Source organism: Chionomys nivalis, chromosome 1 (genome assembly GCF_950005125.1).
Source record: "Chionomys nivalis chromosome 1, mChiNiv1.1, whole genome shotgun sequence".
NCBI lineage: Eukaryota > Metazoa > Chordata > Mammalia > Rodentia > Cricetidae > Chionomys > Chionomys nivalis.
In genome coordinates, this window is record NC_080086.1 from 83,092,975 (window position 1) to 83,108,453 (window position 15,479).

Sequence of the window (15,479 nt, forward strand, 5' to 3'; positions counted from 1 at the left end):
TGCTTTTCATCTGCATAAAGAGTATAAGAGGCCACACCCAAATGGGAGGGGAACTTAAAGGCTGCTGGCTGTAGGAATTCCTACAGCATCTCCCCTTTTGTTTTCAATAAGAGAGTTCTAAGTCTAATACAAAATTACATACTGTCAGGAGCCATTTTCCTAAAGATGATAGCAGGGACTATTGTCCTAAGGATGTTTGCAGAGAGCCTCACACCCCAACTATATTGAGAACTATTTGTTAATGGAATCCACCCCACATTCCAACTATGTAGAGAATTGTTTGTTAATGGAATCACAAAGGAAAAGTTTCTGCTTGCACACAGAACACCAGGTGTGCTGACTGGTGACCTTTGTGACACCCGCAAAGTTCCTTCCTACCCCTGTTCCCCATCCCAACCCAAATTCCTCATCCAAGGGCTATACAAGCTGCTACCATTACACAGATAAATGGAGGCTTTGACAAGAGAATTTTGCTTGGGCTCATTCCTCTCTCTCGCCCATGTTCTTTTAGGTAGCACCTCTTCAGACACTGGGATAACTGGACCTGCTGGATGGGTACAACATACAATAATAACAAATATATCAAGTAAGAAACATGAATAAAATGTTTCAATGGTTATCGTATCCTAATGAGTTTAAGTTTTGTATAATAAAAAACACGGCCAAATCAAGAGAGGAAAATAACTAAAACTATCTAGTCTTCAACCCATTGAAGATCTGAGAAGGGAAATAATATCAATTGAGTAAGCAGGAAGTTCAAATCTTCCAAAATGTGCAACAAGAGACAGAGACAACTGGATACCTGGGCAATCATCCAAAGACTTGTTTTCAGTGTTAGAGTAACCAGTTTTGGCTAAGGCCTATAGTAACTGACAGACCATTTTCAGAGGCAAGAAATTTTTCAAAACTGTCTTACCCTGTCTTAGCAAAATTTGACAGTCTTTTTTCTTGTATCCTGCTTGTCCTATCTGGATATCATGCATTTTGTCAGTGGTCGATGCATGGACAGTTCCTTGCCCAAAGGCCTGTTTTGCCAAGAAGAAAACTAGCTCCAAGTGGAGTGTCTTCCGTGTTCAACATTTTCTTGGGAATAGATCCTTGCTGCCCAAAGCAATCCAGTCTCACTTCAACAGAATCCTAAGTTATTTAAATGCCATATTCTACAGCTCTTGGAAGTGGTTGAAGATTACCTATCTATTCAGAATACAATCACTATGTATCTAAAGAACCTGATAAGTCTAAATATAAGTATGACAAACATAGATGGTTATTGATCTATAATTCTTAATACCTATATATCTCAAAGACTAAGTCTTCATATTAGAATATTATACAATAAACAACTGTGCAACAAAGGAGGACAATACCTCAAAATATAAGCAATGTATAAGTATCTCAATCAGAGGAAGAGGTGTACAATGCAATATGATAAATATACTGTAAAATTGTATCAATATACAAAAAGGTTTTAAGCAGAGGTAGAAGCATGCATACATACAATATGACAAAATAACTTTGCCTAGATATACAAATATTGTAGATGAAAATAGGAACATATTCAATATAATTTAATTTTGTATCAATATACAAGTATCTACACCAATATAAATTGCCTATAAAAATAGCTAACAAGTATTCACTCTATTGCTCACTATTATTATTAGTGTGAGTAAGCTCACACTAATCTATTATCCTACCCAATTCCTCCCTCCATTTTTTAAAGTCATCCCTGAGCCTACCTAATTTCCCCTAAACCCCCAACCATATACCAATTATAATCAACCCCTAAATGATGTCCCTAACCCTGAGGACAAACTTTGTTGGGAGAGGGGATGTCATCTTGTAGAATTGCTTCCAGCTGTCATGAGTGCAATGTTCTTTCTTTGGAATTTTGTGAAAGTAAAATAATGGTTAAGTTCCAAGATTACTATCTGGTATAACTGCAAATAGTCTCTGAGTATTTGGTAGGGTTTTTCTGAGGTTCCTATTTGAAGTTCTGGTCAGTACATTGTAAAATGTGCACCATTTCAGCTAACCAAGTTGGAACCATATTCAGCAGCAGGTACCCATAGTATGTATTATAGTAGTGCTATCAGCATCATGACATCATATTAACCAGGTGTAGTTGTTGTTTGGGGGCCGTATCTTCTTCCTGGAAACTTCAAAGATTACTGCAGGAAAATTCATTGTTCATTGTGGAAAATTTAAACATTATTTACACAGACATATATACTCAATGAAATGTATGAAAGAGACAAAAATAGATATGATGAAAAGTAAATTTTCTTCTAAATTATTTTTTCTTTCTGTCCCATATCATGACCCCTGACACGAGACAGAAATTCTCGATTATTATTTTAACAACATACTTGGATTTAGAGAATGACAGAGCCAGTGCCCAACTCCAAAGGCAGCTTTGACTTTTAAGTGAATCATGATTATTATTTTAGTTTATGTTTTGAGATTCCTTTCTTTATTAATTAATTTATTTATTTATTAAAGATTTCTGCCTCTTCCCTGCCACCACCTCCCATTTCCCCCCCCCCAATCAAATCTTCCTCCCTCCTCAGCCCAAAGAGCAATCAGGGTTCCCTGCCCTGTGGGAGGTCCAAGGACCACCCACCTCCATCCAGGTCTATTAAGGTGAGCATCCAAACTACCTAGGCTCCCACAAAGCCATTACGTGCAATAGGATCAAAAACCCATTGCCATTGTTCTTCAGTTCTCAGTAGTCCTCATTGTCTGCTATGTTCAGCGAGTCCAGTTTTGTCCCATGCTTTTTCAGACCCCGGCCAGCTGGCCTTGGTGAGTTCCCGATAGAACATCCCCGTTGCCTCAGTGTGTGGGTGCACCCCTCGCGGTCCTGAGTTCCTTGCTTGTGCTCTCTCTCCTTCTGCTCCTCCTTTGGATCGTGAGACTTCATTCCAGTGCTCCAGTGTTGGTCTCTGTCTCTGTCTTCTTTCATTGCCTGATGAAGGATAATATTCAGGAGGATGCTTACATGTTTTTCTTTGGGTTCACCTTCTTATTTAGCTTCTCTAGAATCACGAATTATAGTCTCAATGTCCTTTATTTATGGCTAGAAACCAAATATGAGTGAGTACATCCCATGTTCCTCTTTTTGGGTCTGGCTTAACTCACTCAGGATAGTGTTTTCAATTTCCGTCCATTTGTATGCAAAATTCAAGAAGTCATTGTTTTTTACTGCTGAGTAGTACTCTAATATGTATATATTCCATACTTTCTTCATCCATTCTTCCATTGAAGGGCATCTAGGTTGTTTCCAGGTTCTGGCTATTACAAACAGTGCTGTTATGAACATAGTTGAGCATATACTTTTGTTGTATGTTAGGGCATCTCTTGGGTATATTCCCAATAGTGGTATTGCTGGGTCGAGAGGTAGGTTGATCCCGACTTTCCTGAGAAACCGCCACACTGCTTTCCAAAGTGGTTGCCCAAGTGTGCATTCCCACGAGCAATGGATGAGTGTGCCCCTTTCTCCACAACCTCTACAGCAGAGGCTATCATTGGTGTTTTTTATTTTAGCCATTCTGACAGGTGTAAGATGGTATCTTAATGTTGTCTTGATTTGCATTTCCCTGATTGCTAAGGAAGTTGAGCACGTTCTTAAGTGTCTTTTGGCCATTTGAACTTCTTCTGTTGAAAAGTCTCTGTTCAGCTCAGTGCCCATTTTATAATTGGATTGATTAACCTTTTACGGTCTAATTTCTTGAGTTCTTTATATATTTTGGAGATCAGACCTTTGTCAGTTGCAGGGTTGGTGAAGATCTTCTCCCAGTCAGTGGGTTGCCTTTCTGTCTTAGTGACAGTGTCCTTTGCTTTACAGAAGCTTCTCAGTCTCAGGAGGTCCCATTTATTCAATGATGTCCTTAGTGTTTGTGATGCTGGGGTTATACGTAGGAAGTGTTCTCCTGTGCCCATGTGTTGTAGAGTACTTCCCACTTTCTCTTCTATCAGGTTCAGTGTGTTTGGACTGATATTGAGGTCTTTAATCCATTTGGACTTGAGTTTTGTGCATGGTGATAGATATGGATCTCTTTTCATTCTTCTACAGATTGACATCCAGTTTTGCCAGCACAATTTGTTGAAGATGCTCTCTTTTTTTCATTGTATACTTTTAGCTCCTTTATCGAAAATCAGGTGTTCATAGGTTTGTGGGCTAAAGTCAGGGTCTTCTATTCAATTCCATTGGTCGACTTCTCTGTTTTTATGCCAGTACCAAGCTGTTTTCAATACTGTAGCTCTGTAATAGTGTTTGAAGTCAGGGATGGTAATGCCTCCAGACGATCCTTTATTGTATAAGATTGTTTTGGCTATCCTGGGATTTTTGTTTTTCCATATAAAGTTGATTATTGTCTTCTCCAGATCTGTGAAGAATTTTGATGGGATTTTGATGGGGATTGCATTGAATCTATAGATTGCTTTTGGTAGATTGCCATTTTTACTATGTTGATCCTCCCAATCCAAGAGCAAGGGAGATCCTTCCATTTTCTGGTGTCCTCTTCAATTTCTTTCTTCAAAGACTTAAAGTTCTTGCCAAATAGATCTTTCACTTCCTTGGTCAGAGTTACCCCAAGATATTTTATGCTATTTGTGGTTATCGTGAAAGGTGATGCTTCTCTGATTTCCCTCTCTGCTTCCTTATCCTTAGTATATAGGAAGGCAACTGATTTTTTGGAGTTGATTTTGTAACCTGCCACATTACCAAAGGTGTTTATCAGCTGTAGGAGTTCTTTGGTAGAGTTTTTGGGGTCGCTTATGTATACTATCATATCATCTGCAAATAATGAAAGCTGATTCTTACCCTCAGATGACATGTCCTCAAAAGTCATAATTCTCTTTGCTTGGTGATCCTATCTGGATAATTATCTTTTCTTCTTTAGGCATATAGATGTCCAGGGTCTCTTGACATTTTGAAGATGAGTATTTTCCTGCAAAGACAAGAACAGAATCCTGCCCCAACCCTTATGAGGTTTCTTTACCACCTATATGGTTGTCATCATTGTGGATGAGCTGTCAGTTCTCTTTTTCAAGAGGTTTCTTCTTTTTGAAGTAAATCTTTATTAATTTCTATGGTATCTAACTTTTCTTCTCCATTGGAAACAAGAGCAAAACACCTTCCCCAACACAGCACATCTGCTGGTTTCCAATGTGAGGTCAACCTGTCCTTGAAATACACCAGCTGATTTAATTCAGAAGACTTTTCTATTATCCAATGTCTCTATGCTGCTGTTGTCCCTTTCTCATTAGTGTTCAGAAAATTCAAGGTTAAGAAAGCTTTTATAAATCTATTTCTAGGGGTATTTTCCACCCCTTTCTATTTGTTTAACATATCATTATAGTTCAATTTTAACTTTCTATAACTGCCTGGCCTGTAGGATTGTGTAAAATACCTGCAATGTGCTTAATATTATAATAAGCAAAAAGGGTTACATTTTCTTAGACACATATGCTGGACAATTATCTGTCTTTATTTGTGCAGGTAGACCCATGATGGCCTTAACTTCTAATAAATGTGTGATTACTGAATCAGCCTTTTCTGAGGTTAAAGCAGTTGCCCACTGAAAACCTGAATAAGTGTCAATGGTGTGGTGTATATATTTTAATTTTCCAAATTCTGCAAAGTGGAACACATTCATCTTCCAGATTTCATTCTTTGAGTACTCTTTGGGTTAGTCCCTGCAGGTTGTGGTGTTTGGTTATAAAAAGAGAAAGTAGAACATCTCTTTACAAACTCCTCAGCTTGTTTACATGTAATAGAAAACTTTCTTTAAACTTTGCTATTTACATGAAATTTTGTATGATATTCTGAGGCCAGCAACATACTTCCAATCAATAATTAATCAATTTCTGCATTATCTTGTATTAGAGAACCTGGCAGATCCATATGGATTGGAATGTGTAACGACTATAGGACAGGTGAGTTTGTTGGGAAATTATATCTAGTGACGTGATAGTCCCAAACTAGAGAAGCTTGTGTGCTATGAGAATTGATTATCAGTACCTATGAAGTGTAGAGTGTAGAATGGATTTGAGATATTTGTGGTCTCTTGTTTAGATTTAAAGTTTTGTTAATAAAAACTAATTTAAAAACAGACATCAAAGAAAACTTATTATAATCTAAGAGTCTCTCTTTGCTGCCGGACATCTTCCATCATGTGAGTATGAGTGCTACCTGAAAGGACCTGTCTCTGATGGTACTTTTCTGCCACTTTAGTGTCCCCACTTGACTGAAAATGACATCTGATGAGGTGAAGGACCAGAATTACAAACTGACCAAGAAAGATTATAACTGTCATGAGGAGCAGCCTTCAGCAGCTCAGAGTTGGTGTACTAAGACTTTTTTATCTGAGGGGGAAAGCGACACACAGTTTCTTGATGGTTTCTTTCTGACTTCTTATTGTCCTATTTTCATTTTTCCTCTACATATTTTCTGGTATATTCCTTCTCTCATTCTCGATGTTTTTCTTCTCATTCTTGATGTTTTCCATCTAACTTTCTTCATATTTACCTTCTAACTCTCTTTATTTTTCCCCTTATAGCTTATATACACCAGTAGAATCTTTAAAGGATTTATAAAAATTACAGTGTGGTTACATTCTATTTTTCAAGTCAATGAATACAAGTAAGAACCAGCATGTTTTTCCACATCACTTACATGATTAAGCATTTTACGTATTACAGATGAGAAATAAATTATCCCAAGGACTTACATATATTCATTTCCAAGCAAATTGTTATAGATTAACAGAGTATAAACAAGCAGGGTGTTTTTCTCAACCAATACTTTTATGGGAGACTGCATATTGTAGTTACAAAGAAAGAATCAATTATTTTATTATTTATCTCAAAAGTTAATCATGTAAGAAATCTTAAAGGAATCACAAACCTAATCTTTTATATATGAAAAACAATCAGCTGCAGTTTAAATCTTTAGGGTACGTATCTGTTGACTGAGGTTTTCTGTCCTGCCCGGTCCTACAGTTATTAAGTCACAAAAAATCACACAGAGGTCTACATTAGTTATAAACTGACTGGCCCATTAGCTCAGGCTTCTTATTAACTCTTATAACTTATATTAGTTCATTATTTTTGTCTAGGTTAGCCACAGGGATTGATAACTTTTTCGGTGAGGCAGTCACATCTTGCTTACTCTATGGTTGCATCACAACTGCAGACCAAGCTTTCCTCTTCCCAGAATTCTCCTGTTCTTGTTGCCCCACCTGTACTCCCTGCCTGGTTGTCCCGCCTCTACTTCCTGCCTAGATGCTGGTCACTCAGTGTTTTATTAAAATGCAGTGACAGGATACAAACCACTGTCCCATAACACATATCCACTCATAAACAGTTTTTTTAATCAGGAAGTTGAAGGCAGAAATGGATTTAAGTAATTAATTGTCACATTTGATCACCAACCAATCCTAGTAAGGAATGTATGTCATCTAGTAAACATTGGGCTTATTTGTATATGTTCCCTGACCTTAACAAGTTCCTCATTCAAGTATGTGCCTTTCTAAAGCTTTAAATTATCTTCTTGGGTTTTTCACCTCAAAGTTATTTGGCAAAAACATCTTACTCTAATCTTGAGTTATTTTCAAAGCCTTCTTTCAGCTGTGATTAACCCTAAAATCTGTGAACACAACTCCAACATTGAAATTAAAAGAATTGAGCTATCTGGGTTACTGGGACTCAATTGTTCTTCTTAATCATTACCTTAAACCACAATTTATAAGTTCCTCAACAGAAACTCATGTGTTCCTGCTGTGTGACACTTCATTGTCTTGTTTTTCATACTCTGAAGCCTCTGCTTTATCAGATTCATGGGCAATATTTTATGCTATATTTGTATATATTAATTATTTTACTAAACTAACCTCTATCATAATCGTTTACTATAATTATTAAAAATCCTCGATCATCAAAATTCTATTTAAACTAACACTATTATTTCATTTATTCATTGTCTCAGTTAAGCAGTACAGTTTAGAAGGAAGCCATCTTCATAATAAATCTACATGTAAAAATATCTGGTAGAATGGGATATTTCCAAAAGCTGATCATACTGCTTTAAGGACAGTGAGGTTTTCCCCATGCCCATTCACACCAGATAGCAGAGAAAAATAACAGTAACAAACATGCAAAGACTCAGGAGTAGCAAGAAGTATTCTGGGGCTGAGGCTATGGGGGTCTTGTGATCTGAAATTCATCCATCAGGGTTTTGTTTCCTGGTGGGCCTATCCTCTGAAGTCACTTGCCATCTGCTGTTTCTCTGACATGGCCACCCACAAAAAGCCCTGTTCCCTCCCAAATAGGTGGGGTCGTGAGGGTCTCACATGGTCAGGCACAGGTCCATTTTCTGGCTGGTCATAAAATCTTGAGAATCCTCAATTCCGAAGCCCTTATTCCCTGATCCCACTGAGGATCTCTACCAATTGAGTAAGAAAGCTGTCATTGTCCACAAGCACCTTGAGAGGAACAGAGTGGACAAGGATGCCAAGTTCAATCAAATTCTGATAGAGAGCAGAATCAATGGTTGACCCATTACTATAACACTAATCAGTTCCTCCCACACACCTGGAAATAGGAGTTGCCCACAGCCTAGGCTAGTTGACATAAATCTGCTTGTGTGTATAAACAATAAAATCACTTTAAATAAAAAATATTTTACAAAAAGAAATGAGAGACAAACAATACTGTAAACAAACTATATGTGTCAGTAGCTGACCGAATAAGAGAGATGTGAAAGAGAGAGAGAAAAACCCTGACTTTTCAGTTAGCCATGGGAGGCAGCAAGCAGCTGCCTACTGAAGAAAGTAGGGAACTCCACGGATCAGTGAGAAAAGCTAAAGAGTAAATAGAAGTATCTTTAGAAAAGAGATAGAAGGAAAGAAGGGAAAGCTTGGTTTTTTCTTAGCAGCTCTGAAAAACTACCAGGTTCTCCACTGAGGAGGCTGTACTGAGGTCACTCTGGGAAGGAAAACTGTGTTGTTTCATTAAGAAGCTGTCCCTCATTCTGAGTTCTCCTTTCTCATCTATGTTGTTCTTTCTGCCATTCAGAATATCAGCAGCCTCAGAAACAAGGCAGGCAGCCTCAATCTTAGTGTTTGAACAGAGGAACGATGGATTATCAATGCAAGACTACACTTAAAGTTTGATCTCAAATTAAAGTAGATGGATCTCCCTAGGGAAAAATATTCACTTACGGAAATGTTAAGCTGTTTGAGATGAGTCAAACATAAATAAGCACCACCGTTGTGAACAAAATGATGGAAAATGTCTTCTTGTTTTCAATCCTGAACAAAAGAACTTCAATGTGAAATTGTGGGTTAGTTGTTGGAGTACTGGATGCACAGAGCCATAATTTATTTGTTTGAGATTTTCAAGACAGGGCTTCTCTGTAGCTTTGGAGCCTGTCTTGGAAGTAGCTCTTGTAGACCAGGTTGACCTTGAACTCACAAAGATCTGCCTGCCTCTGCCGCCCAAGTGCTGGGATTAAAGGTGTCTGCCACGACCTTCCAAATAGGCCATAATTTTTAAAGAAATTGGCAGACATACATGTATCAGAAAGTTTGGAAGACCTATGGAAAATCTACTAGGTTTCTGTTTTATATATGAAAGTATTGACACACACAGCTTATCATATTGATATTTGAAGGATTATTTACTAAAGCATAGACTCAAACTAAGCAATGTTCTGATATTTGCTGTCCCCAAGACTATTATTTAGGGATAAAAATATTATAAACAGTCATTCTATAAGTCATATTAAATCTAACTCTGTAAGAACACTCAGGTCTAAAGAAAACTTATGGGACACTATGAAAGCAATTCTAAGAGGAAAGTTCATAGCACTAAGTGCCCACTTAAAGAAAACAGAGAAAGTGCACGTTGGAGACTTAACAGCCCACCTGAAAGCTCTAGAAAAAAAAGAAGCAGACTCACCTAGGAGGAGTAGAAGACTGGAAACAATCAAACTGAGGGCTGAATTCAACAAAATAGAAACACAGAAAACAATCCAAAGAATCAATGAAACAAAAAGCTGGTTCCTGGAGAAAATCAACAAGATTGATAAACCCCTATCCAAACTAATCAGATGGCAGAGAGAGAATATGCAAATTAATAAGATCAGAAATGAAAAGGGGGACATAGCCACAGACACAGAGGAAATTCAGAGAATCATTAGATCTTACTACAAAAGCCTGTATGCCACAAAACTGGAAAATGTAAAAGAAATGGACACGTTTTTAGTTAAATACCATATACCAAAGTTAAACAAGGACCAGGTGAACAATCTAAATAGACCTGTTACTCGCGAAGAATTAGAAGTTGTTATAAAAAACCTTCCTACCAAAAAAAGCCCAGGACCAGATGGTTTCAATGCAGAATTCTAACAGAACTTCCAAAAGGCCTAATACCTATAATCCTTAATGTATTTCACAATATAGAAACAGAAGAGTCATCGCCAAATTCCTTTTATGAAGCTGCAGTTACTCTGATACCAAAACCACACAAAGACTCAACCAAGAAAGAGAACTACAACCAATCTCACTCATGAACATAGATGCAAAAATCCTCAATAAAATACTGGCAAACCAAATCCAACAACACATTAGAAAAATTATCCATTATGATCAAGTAGGTTTCATCCCATAGATGCAGGGCTTGTTCACATATGAAAATCTATCAATGTAATCCATCATATGAATAAACTAAAAGAAAATAAACATATGATCGTTTCATTAGATACTGAAAAAGCATTTGACAAAATTCACCATCCCTTTATGATAAAAGTCTTGGAGAGATTAGGAATACAAGGGTCATACCTAAATATAACAAAAACTATTTACAGCAAACCAACAGCTAACATCAAATTAAACGAAGTGAAACACAAAGCAATCCCATTAAATTAGGAACACGACAAGGCTGTCCACTCTCTCCATACCTCTTCAATATAGTGCTTGAAGAACTAGTAATATCAATAAGACAACATAAGGGGATCAAGGGGATTCAAATTGTAAAGGAAGAAGTTAAATTTTCGTTATTTGGAGATGATATGATAGTATACATAAGCGACCATAAAAACTCCACCAAAGAACTCCTACAGCTGATAAACACCTTTAGTAATGTGGCAGGATACAAGATCAATCCAAAAAATTATTTGCCCTCCTATACACAAAAGATATAGAAGTAGAGAGGGAAATCAGAGAATCATCACCTTTCACGATAGCCACAAACAGCATGAAATATCTTGGGGTAACTCTAACCAAGGAAGTGAAAGATCTATTTGACAAGAACTTTAAGGCATTGAAGAAAGAAAATGAGGAGGATACCAGAAAATGGAAGGATCTCCCTTGCTCTTGGATTGGGAGGATCAACATAGTAAAAATGGCAATTTTACCAAAGGCAATTTATAGATTCAATGCAATCCCCATCAAGGTCCCATCAAAATTCTTCACAGATCTTGAGAGGACAATAATCAACTTTATATGGAAAAACAAAAAACCCAGGATAGCCAAAACAATCTTATACAATAAAGGAACCTCTGGAGGCATTACCATCCCTGACTTCAAACTCTATTACAGAGCTACAGTAATGAAAACAGCATGGTACTGGCATAAAAACAGAGAAGTCGACAAATGGAATTGTATAGAAGACCCGGATTTTAACCCACAAAAGTATGAACAACTCATTTTCGATAAAGGCACTAAAAGTATACAATGGAAGAAAGAAAGCATCTTCAACAAATGGTGCTGGCACAACTGGATGTCAACCTGTAGAAGAATGAAAATAGACCCATATCTATCACCATGCACAAAAATCAAGTCCAAATGGATCAAAGACCTCAATATCTATCTGGACACACTCAACCTGATAGAAGAGAAAATGGGAACTACCCTACAACACATGGGCACAGGAGATCGCTTCCTATGTATAACCCCAACAGCACACACATTAAGGGCAACATTGAATAAATGGGACCTCCTGAAACTGAGAAGCTTCTGTAAAGCAAAGGACACTGTCACTAGGACAAAAAGGCAGCCTACTGACTGGGAGAAGATCTTCACAACCCCGCAACAGACAAAGGTCTGATCTCCAAAATATATAAAGAACTCAAGAAACTAGACGTTAAAATGCTAAATAACCCAATTAAAAAATGGGGCACCGATTTGAACAGAGAATTCTCAACAGAAGAATTTCAAATGGCCAAAAGACACTTAAGGTCATGCTCAACCTCCTTTGCGATCAGAGAAATGCAAATCATAACAACTTTGAGATATCATCTTACACCTGGCAGAATGGCTAAAATCAAAAACACCAATAATAGCCTTTGCTGGAGAGGTTGTGGAGAAAGGGGTACCCTCATCCATTGCTGGTGGGACTGCAAACTTGTGCAACCACTTTGGAAATCAGTGTGGCGGTTTCTCAGGAAATTTGGGATCAACCTACCCCTGGACCCAGCAATACCACTCTTGGGAATATACCCAAGAGATGCCCTATCATATGACAGAAGCATTTGTTCAACTATGTTCATTGCAGCATTATTTGTAATAGCCAGAACCTGGAAGCAACCTAGATGTCCTTCAATGGAAGAATGGATGAAGAAAGTGTGGAGTATATATACATTAGAGTATTACTCTGCGGTAAAAAACAATGACTTCTCGAATTTTGCATGCAAATGGATGGAAATAGAAAATACTATCCTGAGTGAGGTAACACAGACCCAAAAAGAAGATCATGGGATGTACTCACTCATAATTGGTTTCTAGCTGTGGATAGGGTCCACTGAGTCTATAATTTGTGATCCTAAAGAAGCTAAATAAGAGGGTGAGCCCAAGGACAAACATATATTTATCCTCCTGGCTATGGGAAGTAGACAAGACTGCCGGGCAAAAAATTGGAATCTTGGGGGTGGGGTGGGATGGGGGTAAGGGGAGATGGAGAGAGAAAAGTGTGAAGGAGAGGATGACGGGAACTTGGGGAAACGTGATGATTGGAGATAAAGGAAAGTTGGATAGATGAGCAGGCAAGCACATATCTTAGTTAAGGGAGCCACCTAAGGGTTGGCAAGAGACTTGAACCTGGAGTGGCTACCAGGTGCCAGGGCAATGTCCCCAGTTATTTCCTTGGGCAGCTGAGGATAGGGAACCTGAAATGAACCTATCCTATAGCCATACTGATGAATATCTTGCATATCACCATAGAACCTTCATCTAGCGATGGATGGAGATAGAGACAGAGGCCCACACTGGAGCACCGGACTGAGCTCCCAAGGTCCTAACTGTTGTAGTAAGAGCGGCAGGGCTGCGTCCCCGGCACCCAGCCGCCCGCATGGCTAGCTTATGCCCCGAAATAATTACACGGAAACTGTTTTCTTTTAATCACTGCCTGGCCCATTAGTTCCAGCCTCTTATTGGCTAGCTCTTACATATTGATCTAACCCATTTCTAATATTCTGTGTAACACCATGAGCTGGCTTACCAGGAAAGATCTTAACCTGCATCTGTCTGGAGTGGGAGAATCATGGCGACTCACTGACTCGGCTTCTTTCTCCCAACATTCTCTTCTGTTTACTCCGCCTATCTAAATTCTACCCTATCAAAGGCCAAACAGTTTCTTTATTAATTAACCAATAAAAACAACAGATAAAAAGATGACTCTCCTCCATCACCTAATGAGGAGCAGAAGGAGGGATTACATGAGAAAGGAAGGCAGGACCACGAGGGGTGCACCCACCCACTGAGACAGTGGGTCTGATCTATTGGGAGCTCACCAAGGCCAGCTGGACTGTGACTGAAAAAGCATGGGATAAAACTGGACTCTCTGAACATGGCAGACAATGAGAGCTGACGAGAGGCCAAGGACAATGGCACGAGGTTTTGATCCTACTTCATGTTCTGGCTTTGTGGGAGCCTAGACAGTTTGGATGTTCACCTTCCTAGACCTGGATGGAGTCGGGAGGACCTTGGACTTTCCACAGGGCAGGGAACCCTGACTGCTCTTGGGGCTGGAGAGGGAGGAGAAGAGGAGTGGGAGGAGGGGGAGAGGGGCTGGAGGAGGGGGAGGGAAATGGGAGGCGGGGAGGAGGCGGATAATTTTTTTTTCAATAAAAAAAAAAAGATAATGATGTGATTGTTGTTTTAGGTTGAGAGGAACTGTCATCGTCCTGGTGTCATTCTCTCAAGTGTCCTGAGTGAAGCGTTCTACAGGTTGTCATGTGAGAAGGCAGAATTGTCTTCTAAGCCTCAATGATCAAAGAGGGGCGGAGGTACAGCTGGTAGATATTGGCAGAAACGGCGTGAAGAGACAGGGAAACCAACATTCTTCTTAATCTGCCAAAAGCTCTGTGTGATACTCCCAATGTGGAGGGTTCCATGTATCCTGAAGAAGCTGCTTTAATCCTGGGTATTTGTTCACACTCATGTTCAGAGTGCAGCACTGTCTATCCAGTCACAGTTATTTTTCTAAAACTTTCTTGGGCTCCAGGACAAGGGATCTGAATAGATTCGACTACTTCTGGTGACAAATATGTCTGAATGGCCATGGCAAAGACACAGGTGTGTGAGATGTATAGCATTAAAATATATGTGCTGTAAGAATACACCAACTTTTGTGAAAAAGACCTGAAGAGAGTAAGGCTGATAACTAAGTCAGTATAATGTCTCTAGTTACTGCTCAAGAGTGAAAAATGAAAATATTATTTGTAATACACAACAGAGCCATGTGTTGAGTTGTAGTATTTTTTGTTATTGTACTCAAGTCTGTCATCACTAGCTACCCCTTTCTGATTAGGAGTTGTGGAAAACTGAAGAAAATGGTAGAAAATAGCAAATATGGAGGAGCTCAAACTGAGAAAAAGATGTAACCACTTAAGTCTGTGATTATGAAAACACCTCCATCTTTACAAGGGGTTGGAACTCCAAGTGATACACATTGCTGGGATCAAGGTGTTATATGTGCGGCTACTGTTCAGTTCCACTCTTTGTACTGCGGTAGCACTGATACCGTAAAATCTTAATTTTATATATCATTAAAATGGTCCGGATAAATTATCCCTTTAATTTAAAGAAATGACTACTCCAAACTCACAAACACTTCACAAAAAAAAACCACATAGTATTTTTAACCAATCAGAATCATTTTAGTGAGTTAAAGATTTAATAGTCCGTCTCTGTTGTATAATCCATTACAGCAGGATATTTGTCTATTTTAATCCTCAATATATATTTGAAATCATTATTAAAAATAGAATTTATAAACATTTGAAATGTTGTGTATAATTTTAAAACCTGAAAAAGAAATCTGATCTTTGGAGGTGTTGTGCCCATGTTATTGAATCTCTGAAACAAAACCACCACAGAGCCAATTTTCAGTGCAAACACATTGGGTTTATTGATTACAAGTTAGCTAACTAGGACAGTAATCTATAACTCCAACACTGGAGGAGGGGAAGAAAGGCT